Source organism: Leopardus geoffroyi, chromosome C2, assembly GCF_018350155.1.
Source record: "Leopardus geoffroyi isolate Oge1 chromosome C2, O.geoffroyi_Oge1_pat1.0, whole genome shotgun sequence".
Lineage (NCBI taxonomy): Eukaryota > Metazoa > Chordata > Mammalia > Carnivora > Felidae > Leopardus > Leopardus geoffroyi.
Genome location: NC_059333.1, coordinates 151363253 through 151390873, shown reverse-complemented (window position 1 = coordinate 151390873; position 27621 = coordinate 151363253). Strand labels below are relative to the sequence as shown.

General features: G+C 43.0%; 1 long non-coding RNA gene across 1 annotated transcript; it reads right to left on the bottom strand.

Annotated features, from left to right (window-relative positions):
- Positions 1-12633: 12633 nt before the first annotated feature.
- On the bottom strand, positions 12634-24658 carry LOC123575779. Its single transcript, XR_006700994.1, has 3 exons — positions 23370-24658; positions 18504-18602; positions 12634-12814 (listed from the first exon to the last, which is right to left on the bottom strand). It is a non-coding gene; the product is annotated as an uncharacterized LOC123575779 (long non-coding RNA).
- Between the last annotated feature and the right edge of the window lie 2963 nt (positions 24659-27621).

Sequence of the window (27621 nt, the reverse complement as noted above, 5' to 3'; positions counted from 1 at the left end):
GTGTTGCTTGAGGTTCAGGGGTGAGAATAGGGAACGTTTGCAGTATATATCTTTTGGGAATGATCAAAATATTCTAGGAGTGGATTGTGGTGATGTTTGCACAGCTTTGTAAATTTACTACAAATTGCTGTACACTTAAAATGGGTGAGTGTGATGTTATGTAAACTATACCTCAATAAAGTATTGAGGTCAATAAAGAGCTCAATAAAGAGCTCAATAAAGAGCTCATCCATCGGAAAGTGCTCAAAGGCCGCAGTGGCAGGAGGTTGCCTTTAGCCACGGGAAGCCCTCGCCTTCACATACTGCCCTCTCCAACCCCTTACATGCACCAATCAATATACAACCAGACAACTGAAAGAGAGGAACAACCATCGATGTTGATAGACACACAGGCTTGGACAAGGTAGGCAAAAGCATAGCTCAAGATCATCATTCACATTAATATTGGGCAAAGAACAAGCCCAGTTAGAATTGTCCAACTTATAAATTGAATAACAAGCAGGAACATCTACAAAACTAAGGACTAAACAGCTTGCAAGAGAAAGATGGAGAAAACATATGGATTACTGCAACAGATCCCATACCCCCATCACAGAGGCAGAGCCATGGCCCAAGCTGAGCCATTCTGTTCTTTGTAAAAAAAAAAAATTTTAATGTTTATTTATTTTTGGGAGAGAGACAGAATGTGAGCAAGGGAAGGGCAGAGAGAGAGGGAGACACAGAATCCGAAACAGGCTCCAGGCTCTAGCTGTCCGCACAGAGCCCGACACGGGGCTCGAACCCACAAACCGCGAGATCATGACCTGAGCTGAAGTCGGACCCTCAGTCAACTGAGCCACCCAGGCACCCCTGAGCCATTCTGTTCTTAACCTTTTGACCACACTCACTGATGTAGGGGTAGGAATGTAATCAGGCTACCTCCTAAACACTCCTTTCTCACTCTAGCTAGAGGGAAAGTATTTTGTCTCCCACGATGAAGGGTTTTAACAAGGGCCTGTAGGAACCAGGTATACCATGAGAGAGAGGGAAATTAATACAATGATAGAAGTAGAGGCAAGAGACAGAGAGGCTGCCGATGGCTTTATGCCCCTAAATCCAGCTCCAACCCTGCCCCTCCTGCAGTTTGGTTATGTGAGCCAATAAGTTTCCCATTTGTACTTAAACTGGTTTGTTTCCATCAGTCATAACCAGAATCCTTTCTAATATAAACTCACACCGGAAAAAAGAATCAATGACAACAGGGACTCAATGAAACAGGAGTTAAAGAGGAGACACAGCACTTCCAAGAAGCAATAAAGCAACAGAATGGGATGTAGAGGTAGCTAGCAGAATAAATTAAAGAGACGGAAAAGAAACCGAAAACCGCCTCAAAGCTAAACATTAAAACAAGAAACAGCAAGAAGTAGAATTGACCAAATAGGAAAGTGTCTCAGGGATATGGAGTGCAAGCTTGAGGGTGAAAAATCACAGAGAAAAATTACAGAAGGATTAATAAAGCAATTTTTTTCTGAGATAAAAAGATGGCCCGCATCTGTGGAGGGAAGGAATCCACAGATTCCAAGAAGGGATAGAGCCATCACCAACCTTTAATGCCAGCATGCAAAAGAGGTAGTACACTTACAAAGGAAAATGAACTAGACCAGCCTCAGAAGAGGATAGAACAACACATATGACTGCAGAAGACACAAGAATATTGATACCGAGTGCCATCTACATGATAAGAAGGTATAATGGAATTTAAAATGACATGGGAGGCATTGATCGTACACCCTTTGCTTTTATTTGTCTTGTACTTATGACTGGATAATTGAAACTGTGCTATACTTGAATGTGGATCAACACCTGGTAGTTGTAGCTTAAAACTAATCAGCCATGGGAAGTCAATACTGGAACGTTCTCTGGTGCGTGAATGTTTTCAGGGATCTATGCCACAAAGAAACAAGGTGGGAGGCAAGTGTGTATGAATGTGGGTCAAAAATGACCTAAAGGTCTGAGTTAGACACATTTGAGGAGGAAATATTCCAAAGGCATTAAGGCCACAGAATTTACCTACCATCTCTGCTCATGGGCTATTCAGGGACTTGACCTAAGTGATATGCTGTGACACCAGGAGGAGAAGGACTAAACACTTTAAACCACTGTTCCAACTCAAACGTGTGAGGCCTTGGCGGTCCGTGCCTGTCAGATAGTTCCAGAGCACCACAAGCAGAGATCCCAGTGTGCCCCTCAGCCCCACCTCAGTTGAATAATTACGGGAGCCAGCAATGGCTAGGTGTCGAGACTAGATTTGAAAAGACACAATTCCCCAAGATGGTGGAACTCCAGCTAAGGAATACCCTGTCTTGAAAAAACAGGAAAAGTAGAATGATGGTAGTTGGGGCCCTATTCTGATTTCAACAAATTATATCCCAGTAAATGTTTCTATACTCCAAAAGCCTGGCTACCCAGAGAGTTCCATGTTATCTGTTTTAGGCAGATTGGGAAGAGAACTGGAAATCTTCGACTCCACTCTAACCGGGGCCATCCATCATAGAAGTCTTGATGGAGATGTGATCAAATATGCCAGGAAATCTAAAACGAACGCTCTCTAATGAAAGGATTTACTTCAGGGTATAACTCAGCCCAAGAGGAAGAGAGAGAAAGGGAAGGAGAAGGAAGCAAAATGAGAAGAACTCACAGAGGGACAAGCTGTGGCAATAAACGCACAGGAAGCCTTGGCTCCATTTAAATATATTATATATAAACAGATGTCAGTGTATGATATATAGATATATATTGGTACAATATTACTACACAAATATATAAATATATATTAATACGCATAAGATGTAATTACATATATTAATCATAGTCTAAATAATTACAGTAATCTTGATTACAAACATAATGTATGTGTATAGTTCCTAAATGAAAAGATAAATAATGTAAAATATAATTTATCTTTAAGACACAGAAATATAGCTCAGAGGACACTTGCAAATAACGGGAAACGGGGCCAGAGGTGGGAAGAAGTATGAGTTGCTAATTTTCCCACTTTAATTCGGAGAAAATAGAAACTTCTTGGTTTCTGAAGTTGTTACACTGGTGTTGGTGTTGAGATGATTGATTTTAATAACCAAACTTCTGTCTGGTAATATCTGAGGCTTTTAGGAACTGTAAGTGGCTCTTCTGGAGAGTAAAATGGCATAACCTATCCAAGGTCTGAAATACCTTTGTAAAGGTTGATTAAAAAATTCTACTTTTGGGAATTTTCCTAAGAGAGTAATCAGACGTACACAGAAGCACACAGATACATACAATCAGATGTACAGCAATCTGCGTGCAATTCTGTTTACAGCACCAGTATGTATGTGTACAAGAGGTCATTCAAATCCTGTACAATCAGGAAGGTGCCAGTGCAAGTTGCGATTCTAGCCAGGATATTTCTGAGAGTGAAAGGCAGTGCTGTTAATAATTATACCAGGACGGCAGGTGCCAACAGGGATGGTGTCAGACACCAGCGTGTACTAGAGTACCATAGGTATATATTACCTTTATAGTCAGGAGAAAAAGGGTTGCTTTAAGATCTACTAAGTTCTGGGGCACCTGGGTGGCTCAGTCGGTTAAGCGTCCGACTTCCACTCAGGTCGTGATCTCACGGTTCGTGAGTTCGAGTCCCCCCGGGTCGGGCTCTGTGCTGACAGCTCAGATCCTGGAGCCTCCTTTGGATTCTGTGTTCTGCTCTCTCTGCCCCTCCCCTGGTCATGCTTTGTCTCTCTCTGTCTCAGAAAAATAAATAAAAAACATTTAAAAAATAAAATATACTAAATTCTTTTTTTTTAATATTTATTTTATTTTTAGAGGGAGGGAGGGAGAGAGAGAGAGAGAGAGAGAGAATCCCAAGCAGGCTCCATGCTCAGCACGGAGCCCAACATTGGGCTCAATCCCACAACCTTGGGATCATGAACTGAGTCAAAATCAAGAGTCAGACACTTCACCGACTGAGCCACACAGGCACGCCTAAAATCTACTAAATTCTAAGAAAAAACAAAAGGGCAATGAACAAAAAGAGTGCAAGATTTGGGGGGCCTCCAGCATATACAGGCTGAGATGCTGACATTCTAGCATCACAGGACTAGAGCGATCGAGCAGCTTGCCTGGCTGCCTCTCACCGCTCACCGTCCCCCAGTCTGCTATAAAACAACATGACTTTGATGATTCTCTGTTGTACACCTAAGATCTCTTAATCCAGAATTTTCTTTTTTTTTTTTTTTTAATTTTTTTTTTTTCAACGTTTATTTATTTTTGGGACAGAGAGAGACAGAGCATGAACGGGGGAGGGGCAGAGAGAGAGGGAGACACAGAACCGGAAACAGGCTCCAGGCTCTGAGCCATCAGCCCAGAGCCCGACGCGGGGCTCGAACTCACGGACCGCGAGATCGTGACCTGGCTGAAGTCGGACGCTTAACCGACTGCGCCACCCAGGCGCCCCCAGAATTTTCTTAACTTTTAGGACATCAGAACAATCTAGCAGTATCTTAACCACACAAGGAATCAAACATCCAATAAAAGTCATCCACTAGTAGGAGCACGTTCCTTCACATACACATCTGTTAATGCACCAGGAATGACTGCACACAAAGAAAAGCTCTCAGGGAGTTTTGTGGAGGCTGAAAAGGCTGTCTCATTTAGCCAAGTTTTCCTGAAGGAAATAGGATCAGGGAGGCTCTCAGAGAGGAAGAGACATTGAGGTAGTCTTGAAGGAAGTCTTCACATGTCGGAATTTCACGAAGCCTTAGTGTAGCTGGTGCAGAAAATAGAGGTTGAAAGCCCAAAGAGAAGCTTCCAGAAAGGGAAGAGTGAGGAGATGCATGGGTCCTTCCACTGCACCGTCTCACAGGCTCCAGCCTAGAACCTAACAAAATCATCCCTTGTGTTAGGAGGGTAAGCGTTTGCTGGGCCAAGAACCAAGTGTGTTTCGTTGGATCTCCACGTTCACAGCCTCCTTGGGCATAGATGACAATACCAGACACTCAAGTGCTCCAAGCTACCTTTGTCCCAACTCTGACACTATGAAAATGTGTTAGGGTTGCAGCTGCTAACAGACCTAGGAGTGACTACTCTTCCCTCACCATTGTCTGCCCAAGGAGAAGGGGAATTAGCAGGAGTCTTCTACCAGTGGGAGCGCTTTGAACTCTACCCAGTGTGAGCAGACACTGTGGGGCTGACCTACAGGAGTGGTGTGAACAGCAACAGGTTGCCCAAGATCTCTGAGAGGATCGGCATTTCGAAAACAATCTTGCCACGGTTGGTGGTGTCGGACAAAGGAACTCAATGGCAAGATTATTGAAACTGTTGAATTTGTACCTGATACGCAGATCGAAGGCTGACTTTTCTTCTCTCCCTTCGATCCACTGATCACCACGACACTGAATGGGCAGAACTCGTCACCATAAATCAATTTTACTTGGTTTCCCACTGCCTCTTTCAAGTTTGCTCAGTGGGAGGACTTCTCCGCCCCTAGTTCAAAACTCACTCAGTAAATTGTTTTCTGATCTCTCATAGATCATGGAAGATCCTTCACACATTTAAAAATAAAGCATAGAATCTCCACGGAGAAATTAAAGTTCTAGTCACCTATAATAATTTAGATTCCAAACTTAATTCAAAGTTAAATCTTCCCGGCCTTCCTAGTTAGGGCCTTCTGTAGTCTTTCCCTTATATCCCTTCTGCTTACCAGCCTGGTTTCTGACCCACATTTGCTTTGCCCTGGCAGGTTGCGTGAACAGCCTCTTTACTCCCAGCCACTTCAGCCTGTCAGGTAGCAGCCTGTGTCTCACCCTTTGTCTTCTCAGTCAGCCCTCGGTCCACTTTGTCTCTCCAACTGTAGGTGATACGGTACTGTGCTGTGAAGAGTTTCACTGAGATGAAACTCTTGGTCTGAGATTAAGGGAAGCATCGCCCACCTTCACCCTTGCTCACAGCCCATGAACAGCTCCCCACAAATCAGTCCAAACTATGATAAGCTCCCTCTGATGCCCAGAAACCCAATCTTTTTATACTCTCAGTGTCAATGAGGAGTTTAAGAGTCACGTAACTGGTTTCTACTCATTCCTTTGAAAATTTTCATTTTGGTTTAACACCTTGTTACTCAAATGTGGTCCAAGGACCCTGTAGCATCGTCTCAGCGCTTGTTAGAAACAGAGAAATTCAGGTCCCTGTCTCAGACCTACAAAATCAAAATCTGCATTTTAGCAAGATTTCCAGGCAATTTGTGTGCATGTTAAATTTTGAGAAGTGCTGCTTTAGAAACTCTTTTCGACTGTATTTTGGTGTCTCGGTCAAAACTTCCTATTTAATTTTCTGTTAACACATTTGTGGTTCAACCTCCTAACGTAGCAGCGTGGGTTCTATTTTCAGAAAGGAGGGATGCTGGTGTCTGTCCTTTGCAAGTTCGGATCTCCAACCGTGTAAAGAACTAAAGTAAATGTCTTTCTACTGAATTCAAACATTCCTCTGTTACTTCCAATTCAACATAACTTAAACCGAAGTCACCATTTTCCCCCAGACTTGACACCTCTTCCCGACTCCTTTTACCTATAAACCTACCCGTTCTTTAAGACCTGATCAAGGTCAGTCTCCTCCAAGACTTTTCTTGACTCTTACAGACCACACTGATCACTCCCAAGTCTCATCTCACACACCGTATCATCCTTCAGCACTTCTTATATCCTGCTATGTTTCATTTAAGCTAGACTGCCCTGAATTGGTATTTAATTTTTTATTCATTCACTAGTATTTATTGAGCACTTATTATGTGCCAATCAATGTTCTAGGAGCTGGGGATATAGTGAAAAGCAAAACAGATTAATTTTCTGCCCTTATGAAATACATATTCTTGGGGAAGAAAGAGACAAAAAAAATAAACAGATAAATACATAATCTTCTAATGATGACTATCAAATTAAGATCATGAGTCCCAACCTCTCCCTTTACCTGTAGCTCATACAGTCAGTTCTCTGCTCAGTATCTTCACTTGGATGTCTGACATGTGTCTCTAACTTAACATATCCTGATCGAACTCATGATTTTCACCCTAATGCACCCTTTCTCCGTGTCCTCCGTCTCAATAAACGGCATCCACGTCCCATCGATCTCTCCTTCTGTCCACCCCACTCCTACCCCATCATCAAGTCCTGGTAACTCTGCTTCTAAACTTATCCAAAACATCGCCACGTCTCCCCACCTCCTCTGCTGCAGCTCTGACCAACAGCTCCTTTGGACTGTGACAGTAACCACCCGCCAGGTCCCATGCTTCCGGCTGCATCCATCTACCACAGTAGCACTCAACACAGGAGCCGGAGCAAACCTTTTACAGGGTAAGTCTGAGCATTCCCTAGCTCAAACCCTCCAGAGGCTTCCCACTGCACTAAGAATTAAATCCAGAGACGCTGGAGACTCTAAACTCCTTGTGACCACTGACTTTACTCCCACCTCTCTCCCCATGCCTTTCCGAGCCCAGCCACCTCAGCCTACTTGATAGTTCTCCGACTCACACAGCAGGCTCCCTCCCTAGGGCTTTTGCAACTGATTGTAGCACTCTTCCCCCAGAGAAGGCCTTCTCCCACCTAGGAGGCTGGCCTTCTCACTTCCTTTAGATCTCTACTCAAACATCACCTCCTCTGAGAGGTCTTTCCAGATTGCTTTACCCAACAAGGCACTCCCTCACCTTCTCCTTTTCTTTTCTTCAGGACATTTGCCCACTGTCCACCCCTGCCGCCGCCACCCCCCCCCCCCCCGCCACCACACGGAAACACACATTTCTTCATTCACCTATTTATTTACTGTCTTTCCACTAAAATGTAATTACCCTAAAAGGTAATTTCTACAGATAGCAAGAAATTTGTTGTTGTGTGGTTTTAAGCTATTTCATGCCAAGCCCCTCGACCAGTGTGTAGGGAGTCGATATTCAGTAAATATGTGTTGAGTAAGTGAAGCGTAATTAGAGTACCTAAGTTTGCGAATTATTGACTTTGTTTAATGACAACCCAAAGTGTCCCTGTAATTACATCACTGTCACCAACCTGCATTTTAAAATGCTTCCTTAAGTAGGATTACAGCTGGGAACTGGCCCTCGCTTATTCCAGCCTGACAGTGTCATGCACATGAGTATCGTCCATCATATGCATGGCAGGAGAAGGAAAATTTGAGAGCAGTTGATCTAAAACACAATTTCCAGGCCCGTCGTGCAGGTAAGTTTTTCTTCTGGAGGCGGTAAGTGACAAGGCGGGAGCATGGCCTCAAGAAGCTGTCCCCTGACCTTCTCTGAGGAGTTGGGAAGATGTTGCCTCCCACATGCAGTGAGGAATTCACCCTGCCACCACCTTGCCTGCATCAGAGCAAAGATGTGGACATCAGTTTGATGGCGATGTCCTCTCGGCACGGCTCCGACTGTGACCCCTGACTGCGCTGTAGACACACACAGAAGTTTTTAAGAAACAGCCACACCCCTAGAGATTCTGATTTAATTGTTTTGGGTGAGCCAAAGCATTAGCACTTCTTAAAAGCTCCCCTGGCGATTTTAATGTGCAGCCAGGGGGCCAGCGTCTGGTCTATAATCCCCGGGTGTTAGCGCCAGGGTAACACAGAACAGAGGCACATTCTGGGCAGAGCCAAGTACGAGGCACTTGGGGTAAGACGCGGGAACCACAGCTGGTCTCAGCCTCCTTGAAGAGCTCACGGCCCTGTGGAGGGCTTCACAGCTGTATGCTCATATCCCAGTTAGAACACTGGGAACACTTCAGGGTTCGACAGTTCTAGAGGTGTGGAAAACTTAGGAAGATTCAAGAAAAGAATGGATGGAAATATCTGCGGTGTTTGGAACATGAAATATATGAGGCAAAAGTCAAAAATTAGGTTTAGCTAGCTTGGAGAAGTAGAGTTGGTAGGAAAGTTAGTAGAAACAGAGTTAACTTTTCGATCACTTTTAAGTGATTACATATATACCTACACGAAGAAAGATCTAGTGTACAAAAACGTGTGGGATAGACACAAGAGAGGTTAATTATTTATACCTGTATTATATACACAAATACACACAGATTGGTTACAGGCTGATATTTACACAGTATTTACCATGGGTTGGGTGCCATTCTAAGCTCTACGTACAGCTGCGTGTATATTCACTCATTTAGCTCTTTGGATAACCCGATGAAATAGATACAGATATTATTCTTATTTTACGAGGAAGAATCTGAGGCACTCAAGGGTTACGTAACTTGTTCTTGTTACCATATGGATCTGGAACTTAAATCTAACTGGACTGGTTGCAGTGTCATATACATATACATATGTGTATATACATGTATATATACATAGATACATGTTATATACGCTGTGAGTTTATGCACGTATATATCCATCTTTCTAGATACATACTATATAGCTAGCTATGTAGTACTATGGGTGAGTATACCCACCCATCCACAGACATACAGATGCACATATGTGTGTAGGTAATGTCTTAAAGAACACACATACACATTTTGCTTTACAAAAAGATGCAGTTTGCTTTCAACAATAAGCAATACTTATTTAAACAATAACTTTTAACATTGGGATTCACAAACAAGTAAGCAAGAATTTTGAAGAGAAAAACACTTCCGCGATCATGTGATAACCCATTACAAATCCCTTGTTGGGAAAGGTCTTTGAGACAGATTAACTGGAAGGCACGAGTAGTTCAATGGAAAGTCTCGTACATTTGTTCTGAGTTATTTTAGCATGTGATGGATAAATATGGTGAAAAATGTGTTCTTTCAGGATTTTCCTGAGGGAAAACATAAAAGCCTGGCTTTTAAATATTAAGGCTCTGAAATTCAGTGACTCAATGACTTATTGTTCTCCAACTGGCTAATTGGCAGGGGGGCAGGGGGTTGGTATTGGGGAGGATGGCATGTTCTTGAGGAGACTGCACATCAACAGGGCCATTAAAAAGCTTGAGTTTGGGTTTGTTTTTGCTTTCCCTGTTGTTATTTTAGTAAATTAGGCAAGGTGCTTAAAGGATTGCCCAGGGAAGTAGTTGAAATGCCATTTTTACAAATACCATCTAAAATTTTCTTGGAAATAGGTCTGGGTTTAATGCGATGATCTTTTTTTTTTTTTTTTTTTTTTTTTGTTAATGTTTATTTATGTTTGAGAGGGAGAGAGAGACAGAGTGCTAGTGCAGGAGAGGCAGAGAGAGAGAGGAAGACACAGAATCCAAAGCAGGCTCCAGGCTCTGAGCTGTCAGCACAGAGCCCGACACGGGGCTCGAACCCATGAACCGGGAGATCATGACCTGAGCTGAAGTTGGACGCTTGACTGACTGAGCCATCCAGGCGCCCCATGCAATGATCTTTTAAACGACGAATATGCACATGGTTCTAAAAATTAAAATATTCTTTTATTTTCTATTGGTTTACTTGAGAGACAATTTAGAAACCTTCCTATGTGGGATTGAAATTCTTTCATTTCCTAAATATTTGTGATTTGATCATTATAATGCAAACTCAGCTGAAAGGTTAATTCAAAATGAACTCACAACATAATCATTTGGTCAATTTAATTAAGTAGTACTGAGTGTAAAGAGTGTGCAGCAATAATGAACAAACATAAGCTGAGGGTGAGGGGTGAAAGTCTCCGAAGGTCGAGGATGATGAATAAGTAAGGAGGGTGATACCAGTTACACTGGCCCTTGTTCCATTGTACTGAAGTTGTTGATAGTTAATGAAATATTTGAGTATCAAAGACAAGAGACAAAGGTGCTTTATGGAATACTGGTGACCAAAGTCTTCTTGTGAAAGGGCAGCCGCTCAACTTGGTTGATTGATGCCCATTAAGGGCCAAATTAGCCTATTTTTAAAACACAGAAGCCCTGCAGAGCCATCCTTTCCCTAGTTTCATATTCCCCTTTGTCTAGTAGGATGTGTGCTGTGAATGTAAATGGACTCTTCAGACGTAGTTACGAAGTGACTCTGGAGCATCCACAAACATTTGTGTCCTGTTAGCCGGATTTCCTCGGGGGGCTGGGTCTGCCACCTCCCCTGCCCTGCCCTGCCCTATCCAGTCTCCCCTACAGTTAGGGATCTCTGGGGGACAGGGAGCGTTTTCCCCTGCAGCTCGCACCCTGCTCATTCTTAGCCAAGCTTTCTGCTCCAAACCTTTCCTTGTGTCCTGACTCTGGTGGTGAGTGGAGCTACAACTCTAGGATCCCCACTTGTATCTTTCTCGAAAAAGACCAAAAGCGGGTAGCAGGGCCACTGCCTATCCCATGCCCCTCCTCCTGGCACTGCCCAGATCTTGTTATCAGAGGCGACCTTCCACACAGGAGGTACCATTAGATCATATCAGCCCCAGGAGAGAAAAACCGTCTAGCACTAGAGGAAAAAGGATGGCAGGAGTCTCAAAGAACTTATTTTAATCATCTTCACTTTTCCAGAGCTACCAACAATACCTGGCAGTCACGGGTGTTCAATAAATACTGGTTGTACTGAACTTAGACTCCTTTTCTTCCTCCTCCCAACGTCACCTTCAGGATCAGCAGCCCTATTGGGGGTTTCTTATGAAATTACCATAAAATATTTTACGTATAATGCCTCGCATGTGAATTGTCCCAGGTCAACAAAATTTCCAAAATTCAGATGCCTTAATTAAAAAAAAAAACTTTTTAAGAGATAAGGTATGGTATATAATTTGGAATATAAGGCATAATAATAAAGAAATGACTTTTAAAACTCTGTAAGTGTTAAAAACTGGCAATTACCAAAATGCCCTTTAATAGTGGAATGGATAAATAAACTGTAGTATAGCCACACACTGGAATACTATATAGCAACAAAAATAAACAGTCTACAGCTACACAGAAAAATATGAATGAATGTCGCAAATATTGAGAGAATTAAGCCACATACAAAAGAATACAGTGTAGGAGTTCATCTATATAAAGCACAAAGCAGACTAAATGATCTATGCTATTAGAAGTCATGATAGTGTTTGCCTCATAGGCAGAGGTTCTCAACCAGGAGTGATTTGGTCCTCAGGGCATATTTGGCCATATCCGGAGAGATAGTTTTCCTTATCACGCCAGAGATGGAGTTGCTACTGGCGGGTAGAGGGTAGAGGCCAAGGATACGGCTCAAGATCCTGGAATACATAGGACAGCCTCCCCCACTCCCAGCAAAGAACTCTTCGGCCCAAAACATTAATAGTGTTGGGGTTGAGAAGCCCTATCTTAAGAGGAGTCATGGCTGAAAACATACAGAGGAAAGCTTCTGGTGTCTGGTAATATTCTTTTTCTTATCTGCTTGCTGATTACACAAGTGTGCTCCATTGGAAAATTCATCAAGCTATACACATGGCATGTGTACTTTTCTAGATGTACATTATCTGTCAACAACATGTTTTTAAAATGCTAAAAAGCTACCTATGCTTTAGTAAACCTTTGTTTAATAAAAAATATACCCTAGGATTCAAACAAAGAATATGCTAAGCAGCTCTCAGCTTACATTAACCAAAATCATCTAGACTTAGTAGAAAACAGAAAAAAACAAGTAACATGTTATAGAAAACCCTAAGTGTTTAATGATAAGACACAATTTAAATCTTTCACTCATCGAATCTTGCACTGAATATTAGAATTTAGGATGCACTTTAAAATGGCAATGACAATTTCATAAAAAAAGAATCATGCACTAATAAAAAATGCATGAATGTTTTATTTACCAGAAAATCTTGCTTGATCTGTAGGTAGGAATCTGGCCAAGTCACTTAGAATCAGAATTTGTTGTGTCAGCATCTGCAGAGACCAAAGAAGAAATTATCTACTTTAAAATGCCTCAGTGCTTTCCATAGCCTCTTGTTGGGACCTCTCTTCAGCCTGCACATCTGCAGCGTCTCCTGCGCTGGGGTTGTTGGTTCGCAAACCAGAAAGGGTAGGCCACTCCAGATTGGCAGATGGCAGGTTTAACAAGCAAGGGAACTTACTTGCCAGGCTTGTCCTGGGTGGCCATGAGACGAGTAGACCCATACCTACTGCCAGAATCTTAAAAACTTTACATAAATTCCTGGACAGGGTTCAGTCATGTATAACGACCTTCCAGAGGGTCTCAACACCACCTACCTCACTATCTCGAGTCTGTGCCCTTGAAAATGGCTCCAGTTGTAGGAAAGGTGGGCAGAAGTTACATTCCAAGGACAGGAGAAGGGTTGGGGAATCTCTCATTACCCACTAGCAGCTTGTGGGTCAACTTGGGATCACATCCTCTTGATGACCTTCCCCAACAGTGATGAGGTCCTTTGGCCCATGAAATTTACAAGATTTTCACTGAATGAATTGTTCTCAACAGAGTGTTCTGAATGAGAAAGTCTACTGTGGTCATCCTGTCCTCGCCTCCCATTTATATGTTGTATGTGTTGAGGGCAAATAACTTCTCTTCTTAGTTCCCAGGCCTCCAATCAAGCCTCATGTGGAAGGAGGTAGGTCCCAAAACCATGGACTCCAATCCAGATGGAAAGAGATCTTGGAAGGGGGTAAGTCTATTTTGCATGTAGAGGAAACAGGAATAATTATGGCCAGAACATAAGGCTGTGAAAGATCATTTACAAAAATGACCATAGTTACTTTCTTCCCTCAATCTAGACCTCCATGAACCATGACTTTGCAGTTCTTTCCCTGGGGAGATGGAGTCCATTTCACCCCTGCTTGAAATCCGGACTGGACTTGGGGCTGGTTTTGATTAAAAGAGTGTAGGGAAAGTGAGGCCATTCCAGCTTGGAGCCTAATGCTCAAGAAGTCTCTCCCACTTCTGCTCACAAGAGCCATGCCCCTGCCTCGTGAATAAGCCTGGGCTGGTCAGCTGGATAATTAGAGACCACATGGAGTAGAGACAAGCCATTCCAGATGAGGTCATCTTAGACCAGCCAGGCCCAGCTAATCAAGGGGATGCCCACAGATATGCAAGCGAGTCCATCGAAGACCAGAAAATTAACTCAGCTGAGCCCAGTTCATATTGGCAGCCCACAGAATCATGAACCAAATAATTTAGAGTGATTTCTTGTATACCTTTGTCCTCAGAAATATGACTGTAAGCAGCTCTGGCATTTATTCTATTCATGTCCAGTCCAGTTTTATGAATAGCCCCTCTTTCTCAATAGTTGGCCTAGCTCACATAGCGTAACACTGTGGCCAGGGAGTTGGATGCTTGGTGGCCATATCTTGGTCCTTTTCAGAAACTGGGGTGATGGGATAGACTGTGAGATAGTGATGCTTCCCAAAAGGCAAAAATGCACAACGCACAGGTTGCACCGTATCTCATTGCCTCTAATGTGAGAATTTAGCTGCTACGATGTTTCCAACTGGTTGGTCACTCATTGCTTTGTAGATTCTGTCCTCACCACGGACACCAGAGAAATTCATTTATTCGTTATTCTACTTGCATGATTTGAAACATGAAGGATCACGAGGAAAAAAAGTCAATCAAAACAAGTTTTGGTCTTTTGAACACTTCAGTGTTTGGATTTCTGGATGACTTATCTTCTACCATATTTTATCCTTGAAGTATATCAGAGATCTTTTCTCCTGAGAGTGACAGAAGGAAGTGTTTGGCCAATTTTACACTGTGACATGTTACAGAATGACACTCCTTATAGCAAATGCTCCCGTTTGTATGGAAAGTAGAATTAGAAGCATAAAATGAAGAAAGAGATGTTAATGCTTGAATAATAAGCACAGAGCATTGGCAGATAATGGACAAAAGAACACTATTTCCTTTAATCTTACTTAATAAGCTTTGTCTTCTAGCCTTTTGATTTTTTTCTGGCTGACTGAGGATGCGCTTGACTTGAATTTATTTACTTTCAAAAATAATGAACACTAAGAGGTGGACATGGTGCGCGAGTGGGAAATGCAGTGGAAAGCACTGACAGAGCTTACTAATCCTTCAGGAGATGAAGAGTGTGTGGGTTCCTTCTGTTGAAACATTGGTTTTGTGATGGGTAATTCACCAAATCATCCTGGTGCGTAAACCACTCAGGAATCAAGAAATGAATTCTAATACATTCATAGGATGGAATGATCTGCAGCTGTTGAATAGTGACAAGGGGAGTATACAGAACATTTTGCCAAGTGAAAGAAATTTCTAGCAGTATATTATATTATCATTTTCATCACACACACACATATGTGTATATACACATGTGTATATACACACACATGTATTACATATATATTACCAGTGGGGTCTCCAAAGACAGATCATTTGAGTGCATTCCTCCCTCTAATGTTTCCTTATGTTTTATAGGCTCCCAGTGTTAGAATATATATATATATATATATTTTTTTTTTCCTGTGTCTCCTTCTCTCTGCCCCTCCCCCGCTTGTGCTCTTTCTCTTTCAAAAAAAAAGAAAAGAAAAGAAAGGGGAGCCTGGGTGGCTCGGTTGGTTAAGCATCCGGCTTTGGCTCAGGTCACGATCTCACGGTTTGTGGGTTTGAGCCCCGCATCGGGCTCTGTGCTGACAGCTCGGAGCCTGGAGCCTGTTTCGGATTCTGTGTCTTCTTCTCTCTGCCCCTCCCCGCTTGTGCTCTGTATCTCTGTCTTTCAAAAAAAAAAAAGAATATATATATATATATATATATATATATATATATATATACATTACCAGTGGGGTCTCCAAAGACAGATCATTTGAGTGCATTCCTCCCTCTAATGTTTCTTTATGTTTTACAGGCTCCCAGTGTTAGAATGTATTACAGTCATAATTATAAAATATAAAAATGTAAATGTATCAATTAACTATATTGATAGTCATGCTGACAAAATATTTGCAGCCAGAAAAAAACTGATTCCCTCCCTCCTCAAGGTGTGTCCCTCTTGTATTTATTTTGAAATCAGTATTGTAGTCTGATGGGGATATTCTTTTGAGGGCTGCTGGGTCTAAGCTAAACTACATAATTCCTGACATCTACAGAGGACACGCTCTATGTCAGACCCTGTTCTAAGTATTACATGAGCTTACGCTCATGGGATAGTCACAATATCCTATGAGGTGGTGACTACTGTTATCATTTTACACTTGGGAACATGGAAGCGTGGAGATTTGAAGCTCAGACTCCAGGGTTCTTGCTCTTGACAAGTATTCTACAGTTCTCTTCTGTCTTGTGAGACAGGGCTTTCCAAGTATCACTCATCTGAAAAGGAAGGACCTCTTAGAGAAGAATGTAGAACTGTGAACGCAGAGCTGAGGTAGCCACAGAAGGTCCTGATGTTCTTCTCTTTGTCTCTTCGTGGAGGAATTCACCTTGAGTTTTCAGGACAGCATCTACCACTTAGAAGCTGAGGAGGATGTAGGGAAGAAGAGACTCCGGCACCCTATTTGCCTTATGTGGGTCCCCTTTGTAAGGCTTGGGATACAATTCAGGTAACCAAACTGATATCTCAGGACATGGTGTCCATAAGATATTGGTTGTGTGCTAAAATAAAATGTTCTGTACTTGAGAATCGCTGCACTAGGAAAAGTTAGAGGTCTGTTGCAGGACTGCTCAGAGCCTTTATTATGCCCATGTACCTTTTAGTATCCGTGAGTTAGATACAGTGTGCACCGTTGCCCAACTTTGTTCAACCACAAACATCTTCTCATGGAGCATCTTCTATTAGTGCCCCCAAATTAGTGTTCTGTGGGGCAAAATTTGAGAAACACTAGTCTCAAATAATGGTACTCTTTTAAAAAAAATTTTTAATGTTTATTTTTGAGAGAGAGAGACACACACACACAGAGTGCAAGCCGGGAAGGGGCAGAGAGGAAGACACAGAATCTGAAGCAGGCTCCAGGCTCTGAGCTATCAGCAAAGAGCCCCATGCGGGGCTTGAACTCACGAACCGCGAGATCATGACCTGGTTTGGAGCTGGCTGCTCAACTGACTCAGCCACCTAGGCACCCCTCAAATAGTGGCATTCTTGATGTTATTTCCATTTTTCCTAGTCTTCAGTGATTTTTTTTTAACATCCCAACCTTATCTCAAGTGTTCTCTGGAGACACAAGGAAAAGATTTGTCCTTGTTTGGGTATGTTGATTAGAAGAGTAGTAATCCACTGAGGTCAACATGGTGGAAGGAAGGAGGGGGAAATAAATCTTGGTGCTGGAATAGGAACAGGGTCTGAAACTTCACCAAGTCCACCATGAGTTCTCTCTCCATCTACAGTAAACTGTGGGAGGTTTATTGTTAATGAAGCAGTGTTTCCTTCTAGTAATGTTAGTTGAGCTTGGCCTGTTGAACTGCAGAACTTCCTATATGATACACATGGTTTCCAGAGGAGCATATGGAGGAGCTCATCACCAGTGACCTGATTCAAAAGGCATGATGGGGTGGGAATGATGCTACATTCTCGTATTTTAGATGGCAAAGGAATGAGAGATGTTTATGTAACTCAAAAGGTCGTGCAGAAAGTCCTTTCCCAAGTTTGCCTCCTGCACAAGCTCATCTTCAAAAATACTGTAGAATATATATTTGGTTGAGTTGTAAGGCCGTACATGGAAAGAAGTTGAACATTCATGGTAGGAAGAGACTGCCCGGTCAATTATTAGGAGCATTACTGTGCTTGGTAATACAACCAACTGATAAATATTTCAAAAACGTTTTTGTGCATGCCTTGGAATTATAACTATGTCTTATTTAAAGAATGGTGGAGAGGGAACAAGAATAATGAGGGAAAAGCATAGAAAATCACTAAAATAATTTGTTAGACGGCCTCTGACTTACAACCCATTTCATTCAGTTAGTAAGGCTAAGTTATCCATTTGGCAGATGACCCACTTCCTCAATGACCTCAGCAAGATCAGCTGAGCCAGTCCAGTCCCAAAGAACCACCCGGTTACCCCATTGAATGATGAATTAGTAAGTGCTTATTGTTTGGGTTTAAAAAAAATTTTTTTTAATGTTTATTTATTTTTGACACAGAGAGAAACAGAGCATGAATGGGGGAGGGTCAGAGAGAGAATCTGAAGCAGGCTCCAGGCTCTGAGCTGCCAGCACAGAGCCCGACGTGGGGCTCGAACTCACGGACCGTGAGATCATGACCTAAGCCGAAGTCGGACGCTTAACCGACTGAGCCACCCAGGCGCCCCAAGTGCTTATTGTTTTAGGTTGCAAAGTTTTGACGTGGTTTGTTACACAGCAACATCTAGCTGATGCATGGTGAAGATCTGGAGTCTTTCCCGTGATGACCTAACCCCACTTTGGCTCTTAACGTCATAACAGAACCTCTGAATTTCAGCCAAATCCCACATCAGGTCTCCGGCCTTGGCAAACCACCTCCCATCCCCTGCAACGATATTGCCTACCCCCTCCCGACAGTGGCCCCTGCAGGCTTGCTGGCCCTCAATAATCGGTATCTTCCACTCCAAGGGAGTATGCAGGCATTTGTGGATTTCTTCCATGCTGTATAACAGCTGAGGGAGTATTGGGGTTCCATCTCCTATTCTTTCTCACCTTAAGTTGGACACAGTTCCACTCCTGCTTGGCAGCGGCTGCTCTGTGTTGCCAGATGGGAGCCACGTGGGGCTGTCTCCTTCCAGAGTCACAGATGAGCTATGGAAATAAAGGAGTACCATGCAAATAAGGAAGCCACCATTGCTTGCATTTGGTAGAGTCAAAAGCAGACAGGAGAGTAGGAAAGTTTTATAACAAAAGAGAAAAGGAAGGTGTTAAGTATGATCTGATTGGAGGCTGTCGGCAGAGGAAGTCTGGATGCAGTCTAACTAGAAGCGGGGCATCTTACACGATTGGTTTAGAAAGTATGTTTGGCTCTCTCTGTTTGATCCTGACTTGGAAGCTGGGGCAAAACAATTAAAAAGTTGGCAATTATTAACAAAATGCTAATTGTTCTGGGCCAGATGCTGCAGAGGTTGTGTTTTCGCTTCCTGAACTGGTTGCTGCAGAGGTTGTGAGCCAGCATTCTATTGTCATACATGGTCTGGTCATTTTCCTTTGTATATTCAGTCTCTCAGTCTCCCTTTTGGTAATTCTCTCACTCCTGCGAGTGATGGGTTGGCCAATTCAGGGAAGGCTACAGATCCAGATCTTCGCTGTGGGGATGGTTCAGTTGTCTCCATGGTCAACTGCATAACTGCAAGATCACCTTGAGCTTTTGGTTGTTGTGTTGTCACGGTGATTATCTGTCAAGAGAGTAGCTGTGCAGTAGGATTTACTATTCTGGGTATGATGCTGGAGACCAACACCATGACCACTGACAAAAACCAAGAATAATTAATAGTCCCTGTAAGACACTTACAAGAACCAGGAATCCCAAATGCCCATCCCAGGCCCAGTAAGTGAATCCCAGGGGCCATAAAGATCAACCTAAAAATGTCAAGTAGCTGTTTCCCTAAGGCAATGTATTACCTGTTCTACTTTGCCTGTTTCTTTAGTCTAAGTATTAGCAAAGACTAGCAATGGCACAGATGCCACCAAGACTAGCCAGCAAAAAATCTAGGGTAATATAATTGTCCATCGTTACTTGTGCCAGTGAGTTGAGATTGGTCTGTACATCATCTAGGGTGGAGGTGGTATTGTTAATCATTTCTGCCAAAGTTAATTATTTATTTATTTATTTAGAGAGCACGTGCGTGAGCGAGTGAGCTAGGGAGGAGCAGAGGGAGAGGGAGAGAGAGAATCTTAAGCAGGCTCTACTTTCAGCATGGAGCCTGATGCAGGGGCTCAGTCCCATGCCCCCTGGGATCATGACCTGAGCTGAAATGAAGAGCTGGACACTTAACTGACTGAGCCACCCAGGCTCCCCACTGATAAGTTTCTTTTTCTAGATTTTCTGCTTATAAGATTTCCCCATTGGAAACACTGCTGTGATTCTTCACATAAACAACTGGTTAGTAATTTCTCAGAATGCCTGGATAATCAAGAATGGGCTTGTTTGGGAACTTGCATCTCAGTTGGAATTTGCTACGTTCATGATTTCTAGAATTAGGATCTCCGTATAGCGATGTCTTGGCATACTATTGCTAAAGTGCATGAAGTATGAGTCAGAGGCAAACAAGACCAGGCATTCTGGCTGCAAAAGAAGTAGTATCCAGTAGGGGGCACATGGAGACCCAGGAGAAAAAGAGTCCCTGATGGTGGAAGAGGAGGTCTTACATTAGCCCAGTTACAGTTTTGATTGCTATTAATGTCTTCCAGGTGGCAAGTAATTGGCCCATCACCCCATGAAGGTGGTTGAATTCCAATGTCTTATAATAATTGGTTCTTTTTCTGAGAGAAGGGCACTACCAAATTCATGCGTTGATTTAATTAAGGTCATTTGTCTATTTCGATGCAAATGCCATTCCTTATGGTCTTGCTTATTAAGACTGAAATCCCCCCGAGATTTTTTATCATGATGATCTGGTGATGGATGGCATATACAGCAATCAGCGAGACTCAAGGCAGTGGTTACTGTTTGGGATAATCCAAGAATGGCATTAGAATGTGTATGTTCTGACCTAACAGTTACAATAAAGACCTAAAGGGCCATTATGGGTGGACAATAACCAAGGGTCTATAGGAAACGAGCAGAATGGTTATAAGTGAGCAGATGAGCAAACTAATTCCGAAACAGGAATTAGCCAGGAGCCTCGTCCTATGTCTCAGGAAGTGGCTGTCCACTATCCTAAGTTATTCGCATATTCCATAGACCTTGGGTCAGCTACCTACTTCCAAAAGTTGGCTGCTACTAGAGGATATCTGAGAATTTGAAATTTGAGGTCCTTTAATGTAGTAGACTGCCAACTGTGTGGAATTCTGAATGCTTCTTTAATTATGAAACATGGACCCAAGGATAGACTCCCTGGAGTTTCACTGCTATATTTGTTGCTAACAGTACGTGATAGGGTCCATTCCAATGAAGTTCAAGAGTAGTTTTTCTTTGATGTCTCTTCTAATAGGTGAAATTTTCTGGTTTAAGATTGACAGGAGGCTGAAGCTGTTTAGGAAGATGTTGTGGGAGGGCAGCCTTAACATGTTGATGATGGGACTGAGTACATGAGTCCTTTGCAATGTTTTGCCAACTCTGCAAGAAACAGGGTAGAATATCAGAAATGAAATCCCTAAATGTGTGGGTCTTGCAGTTATGAGATCATAGGGGGATAATGACGTGTGCCTGAGGGAGTGGACTGAATGGCCACAATCTCCTACAGCTCATCTTTTCTTTGTGTGTATGATTGAATTATGGTCTAATAAAATTCTGTTGGAAATGTTTTGGGTATGTCTTTTAGCAGTCTTTTCTCTAATTTGGGGGGCCCTTTTGTACCCTCAGGATTATTACAAAAGAGTGACTTGGTAGACCCCTTTCTGTGTTTGTTCGATCAGTTTTTGCCATCCAGGATTTAGCATCTGATGTTTTGATCAACACGTGTACAAGTTGATATAGTTCAGGTAACCTTAGGACATATGCACCCAAAAGAAAGGTAAATTCTATCAATAGTAGCTGGCCTTCTCTGGGCTAGGGAAATTCTGAATTCTAACTGTAAATTCAGCTTGGATCCAAGGCATACCTGACTCATGGCAGGAATGAATTTTTAGAAGCAACCAGCATTTAGGGGTCTTAGGAAAGTCAGTAGGAAAAGATAGGGGATCTGGACAAGGGAAAGAAGAGAAAGAAGTCATCAGAAGTGTGGAAGGAGAGATCAGAAGGAAAAGAGGGATGAAGGAGAGCTGGATATAAAGAGGGAACTGGAGGACAAAGAGGGAGAATTTACTCAGGAAATGAGTCTAACTTGTCATTGCTTAGGATTGTCAGGCTTCTCATTGGCTTCGGCCAAAGAATCTTATGGTGAAGCAATTTTTTCAATCAGAATTTCATTTGGAGGCCTCTGCATACCAATAAAAATGCTGCCTATTAAATCTGAGAAGTCTTGGATCCTTTGTTTTCTCAGGCACCTCCCAGATGAACAATTTTATTCAAGACAAGTGTTCCCAGGGTGGCTACTGAAGCTCCAAATCGTCGCTGGTGAAGGAGTGCCATATTTTGAGAATTAGGATTGTAAGAAGAGTTCAGGTAGAAAGGAGGAGTTCCTCCTGGAGGAGGAGGAGTAAAGGATTTAGACTGAGATGGTCCCTTGGGAGCAGGCAACCCACTGTAAAGTGATGCTTGTGCACTTTGTTGCTTGGCCCCCAACCTGATGGTTTGGCTGCCTCTGAATACAGACTTGACCATCAGCACCTCCAGGCAGGTGGAAAACCGAAGAGAACATTCAGCAAAGAGAACATTTTCTCTGGATCAAAGCCAAGCTTTCAGAACAAAAAGAACAAAAAATGTGATGGAAGGAAAATCTCACCCCGTCTTACAGGTAATGTGGCAAAATTTGCCCCAATGGGCTTTGCTTTGCTGGGAACCACAAACTCAGGCTCAAAGGGACCTAAGCTTGTTTCCTATTCTGTGATTCTCCTTCCTATGGCAAACACTTTTGAGAGCACATCACACAAAACAGAAGCGCAAAAGAGCAAAACGGGTAAAAAAAAAAAAAAAAAAAAGCCTGATTACATTAAGGATGCCAAGCCAATAGGTACCAAGAACAAAACCCAGGTGCCGAACTGAGAATAAATAGTGGAGGAATTTCACGTCCAGAGAGCAGAGCTCAGGACCAGGGCTGGTTCGCAAATGTTTGGTGAGAACCTGACAAGCCACAGTGGCGAGGCACAGGGGGCCTCTGTGGGCACCTCCACTGGTAAAGGCTGGGGTCCGTGGCAGTGGGCAATGCAGTTTGTCTCAGTAGAACCTTTAGGAAAACTGGAAATAAATGAAGACCACCCAAATGAAAATAAACAGAAGCTTTTTGTTCAGCACTTGTGTTTGGCAGAGGCTCAAAGGCAGGCAGGGGAATAGGAAAGCTTTATAATGAAAAAGAGGAAAGGCTTCCAGCAACCTCCCTGACTGCAGGCTGGGGCACGAGGAAGCCGGAAGCAGGCTACCTAAAAGCAGGGCAATCCTACGTGATTTTGGAGCGTATTTGGCTTTCTCAGTTGGCCCTAAGTTGGAAGCAAGGGCCAAAAAATAAGGAAGCCGGTAGCCAGTGACCAAGTCCTGATCATTGAGGGCTGATTGCCGCAGAGGCTGTGGTTTGGCTTCCTGCCTGGTTGCTGGAGAGGTCATGGGTCAGAGTCCCGTTGTCATCTATGGTCTGGCTATTGTCCATTTGTACATTCAGTCTCTCAGGGGCTCAACTCCGCTAGCCCCAAATGCTATGTGATTTTCACCTTCTCACCACCTTCCCTCATTTGCTATTCTCAGCGCCCTGGGGACCAAGAAAGATTCACAAGATTCAGTCCTGCATCTTTGGGAGAACCAGCATTATTTTTTTTACCTACCACACTCATTCCAAATGATTCCCTTGCTCTTCTGGTAGAGAGATTTCTTCTTTTTCCTCCTCCTCCTTGCCTTCCTCCTCCTCCTCCTTCTCCTTGTCCTTCTAATTCTCCTCTTCCTTCTTCTCCTCCTTATTTTTCTTCCTCATCTTTTACCCCTTTTTCTTCTCCTCCTTTTCCTTCTTCTCCTTTCCTTTTCTACAGAATCTTCCTCCAGAAGATTCCTCCCTTTCTTTCCAGATCTTTTTTGTCTCCTGGAGTCATAAGCCTCTTGCCTCTGCCTTAAAGGTAGTGATGATCATAGTGGAGGGGGGAATTACTGAGAGGAGAAATATCTTCAATGAACCGTCAACACTGCAGCCAGCATGGAAACGCTTCATCTCTGGAAAGAATTTCAAAACACATGAAAATTCAGGTCACCTGACTAAAAAAAAAAAAAAAAATCAATGTGAATATTCAGCATGCGCAAAAGCTTCTGAACATCTTTGAATTGTAAATGTTGGTGGATGAGCATTTTCTCTGGCATCTTCATTCGTGTAATAAATATTTATCCAGCACTTCCTATGTGCTAGGCTCAGTGAGCAAAGCAAAAATCTCTGCCCTCATGCAGCTTATGCCCTAGTGGGGAAGACAGACAATAAGTAGTAAACAGAATAAGAAAGCTCATAGTGTGTTAAAGGGTGACAGGTGCTATGGAATAAAGAAAATGCAGAGCAGGGCAGCGAGGGAAAGAGCACAGATTCACCTGCCTGGGGATGCCTGACTGCCACTGCAATGGCAACTTTATTGCTAAAGCCTCAGTGAATAAGATCATGGCAATTAAACCATCCCTCAGGCTTTGAGGATTGTTACGAAGGGGATGCACACTCACACACAGGGCACTGGCTAAGTTTCCGGGCATTATTGCTAATGTTATTAGTCCCCAGCACAACCGCAGGCTGAATCAGCTGCTTCAGACCTCAACTGGTTCAGGGTTCAGAGAAGCATTCTATCTGATTTGGCTGTAGAGGTTATCAACCAAGCCTGGGCTTTATCGTGGGGACCTAATTTATAGTAAGAAAATTCTAAGAGAAGACAGTCGCAAATGAAGGCTCTGTAAGTTGGTCATCATCTATACTCCCGTGAAATAACATTTTTTATCAGTATCTCTTAGCAGCAGCAGGATTCCTTATTGGATACTATAATCAGTGAATGACAAGATGCTATAATTACTTCTATACTGTCCTTCCAAGATAGAATCAACTTTACTAAAGAAGGCAATAAAGCTTTTTAGAAGCCATTATTTAGTAGGGAATGAAGCATACGTTTTCATTTCTCCGGGACAAAGGCCCAAGATGAGATCGTTGGGTTGTGTGGTAGGTTCGGCTTTTGTCCGAAAAGCAACAGCCACACTGTTTTCCAGAGCGGTTGCACCTTTGTACATGCCTACCAGCAACGCGTGAAGTTTCACAGTTTCTCTGTCTCCTCGTTGGGATGTGGTGTTGTCACAGGTTTGTTTCCTACCCATTCTGATAGTATGTGGTGATACCTCATGGTAACTCTCACTTCCATTTCCCTTGGCTAATGATGTGGAGCATCCTTTCGTGAAATATCTCTTCATGTCATTCACCCATTTTCTAATTGGACTGTTTGGGAGTATACTATTGAATGTTGAGAGCTCTTTATATATTTAAGATACAAGTCCTTTGTCAGAGATGTTATTTGAAAATATTTTTTTCCCAGCATACCACTGTCTTTTCATCCTCTTGATAGGGTCTTTTACACAACAAATGGGTTTAAAACATTTTTTTGATGAGGTCCAATTTAGCCAATTTTCCTTTCACCCACTTGCTTTTCATTCAACAAATAATTACTGCATGTCTACGGTTTATCAAGATAATGTTCCAGGTGCCCATAGGAATCAAAGATGTGACATGGTCCCAACTTCAAGGCATTTCCAGTCTAGTTGGGGAGATTGGTGATACACCCAAATAACTAATATTACCTAACAAGTGTTACGTGGAATGGAAGAGGTAGAGACACATGTTTGTTTTTTGTTTTTTGAAAGTCAGATATTATGTTTTGGCTGACGGCAAAGTAGTGGGCAAAGGTTTCATCACTTCTATGCCAGCAGATGCCACAAAATGGTATGGAAACTTCCTTTATAAACTCGTTTTTTCCCAGATTGAAACAATCGTTTTTAGATAGCTAACATATTAAATCTCATTATGCGCCAAGAATTTCACATACATTGTATCAATAATAATCTTGCCGGGCAGTGGAGAGGATTATACCATATTTTAAATTTAGAGAATCTAGGATTCAGCACAGTTAAGTAACTTGTCCAAGGTCACAAAGACAGGAAGCAGTAAGGTCATAGGAGCACCCTCGTCTTTTGTGATTAATGCTCTTTTAATTTTACCCAGAATCCTCCTGAGACATGTCCTTTTCCTGCCAGTATAAACTCATCAATCTTCTGGCTAAGAAATGGACTGTCTGATTTATGTTGTAAAAAGATGAGATACATATCCTTGGTGCACAAAAGTCAACGAGCTCTTCTTGATAAAGGAAGAATCCATTCAAACTTTTACAGTGGTCAAGATGATGCAAAAAAATGGAAAAAACAAGCACTACCTGTGAGTCAGGAGAAGCAAAAGAAGGGATGCATATTGCTGGAATTCAGTAAAATTTTGCTGAATGACGGCCCAGGATGGAGTAATCAAGGGGGTAGCACTTTAGGTCACCTTCCAGCAGGCTGATTGTTACCCTAATCATCTTCGAATGCGAAACCTTTCACGGAATGTTTCAAAAAGTCAGTAATAGCTCAGGCAAAGGATGGAAGCTGTGCTTGTTTCTGACCCTGTAAGACAACAAAAAGGGAACTGGGGCTCTTTCTTGTGCATAATGTCCCTGGATTTCCATCTGTACTTTCTTCCTGTCTTATTTGTAACCTTGCCCAAATCGCTGAACCTTTCCGCATTTATTTTTCTTTTGAAATGTTTATAACTTAGGAAAGATGTTAGGATCTTGATTCTGAAAGAGGCTGTAAAGTGGCGAATTTATATATTAGGACAGTTTTGCAAACACTTGCATAATGTCAAATAACCTTCGAACCCAGTCCCCGTTCTTGCCAGGATGCAGCCACTACTCGGCAACCCCCAGGTGGAGAGTAAGTCACACCTTTACTCTGCTGGCCTGTGCCAAAAGTTAGACCTACCATTTTGCATAACAAAAGGCAAAAAATGGGAACACTGGACAAATACATCTGGTTCATTACATTTTCTCTAGGAGGGTAACCCGGAACAGGACAGCAATGCCCCCCCCCCCCCCCCCCCCCCCCGGAGAGGAAATGAGAGGCCGGGAGCATGGGTGGGAGGGTGTCTTGTTACCTGCGTACCCATTTGGACTTTCTGAATTTCGTCCCATGCTAATGATATTCAAGTACAGGTAAATAAAATTAAAACTGAATGTAAAGAAAAAAGGAACAAAACACAAACTTTCTTCCACTTTAGCCCGTCTGTGGCTAATAAAATCCCTTTAAGAGAGGAAATCAGATCTTTAGAGAAATCAACTCATTTTACCTTCCAAGTTCCCTTCCTAAAGGTTTTTTTCTTCCTTCCTTTTCTTTCTTTCTTTCTTTCTTTCTTTCTTTCTTTCTTTCTTTCTTTCTTTCTTTCCTTCTTTCCTTCTTTCCTTCTCTTTCTTTCTTTTCTTTTTTCTGCTGCGGACAGATCAGCAAAGGAGCCATCCAATTCTACTGAGCAAATCCACACGGAGAGGACACTCTCAATCCACCGGCCTGCGAGAGGATTCCCAGGGCTTTAGGAGTCACCAGTGTAGGGTAGCTCCACAAACTCGTTATTTTGATGGAGTGACTCCCAGGCTGCAGCTAAAACCGACAATGTGTTTTCAGTCTAGTTGTTGGGGCTGAGGCAGTCAGTCTCAGGAAGATTCCCGGCCCTGCGCCTGAAGGATGCAAAGGCGCTAGGAAGCCCTGGCCTGGGGTGGGGGAACCTTTCAACTCCCGGGCGTTCTTCCAGGACCTGGACCCCCTGGCAGGGGCCCGAATGCATCCGTCACTTGCGGCCATCCTCGGGCATCCTTCTGGCAGCGCGGGCTCACTAACCCGGCGGTGCGACGGCGGAGGGGTCTTGGGAGGTTTGCGCGCGCAGTAGCCCCGGGGCGGACCCTGAGCCGGGTGCGAACCCAGTCGGGGCGTGTTGAACGACTGGGCGTCGCTACACAGTACATTCCCGGGAGAATGAAAGGAATCCAG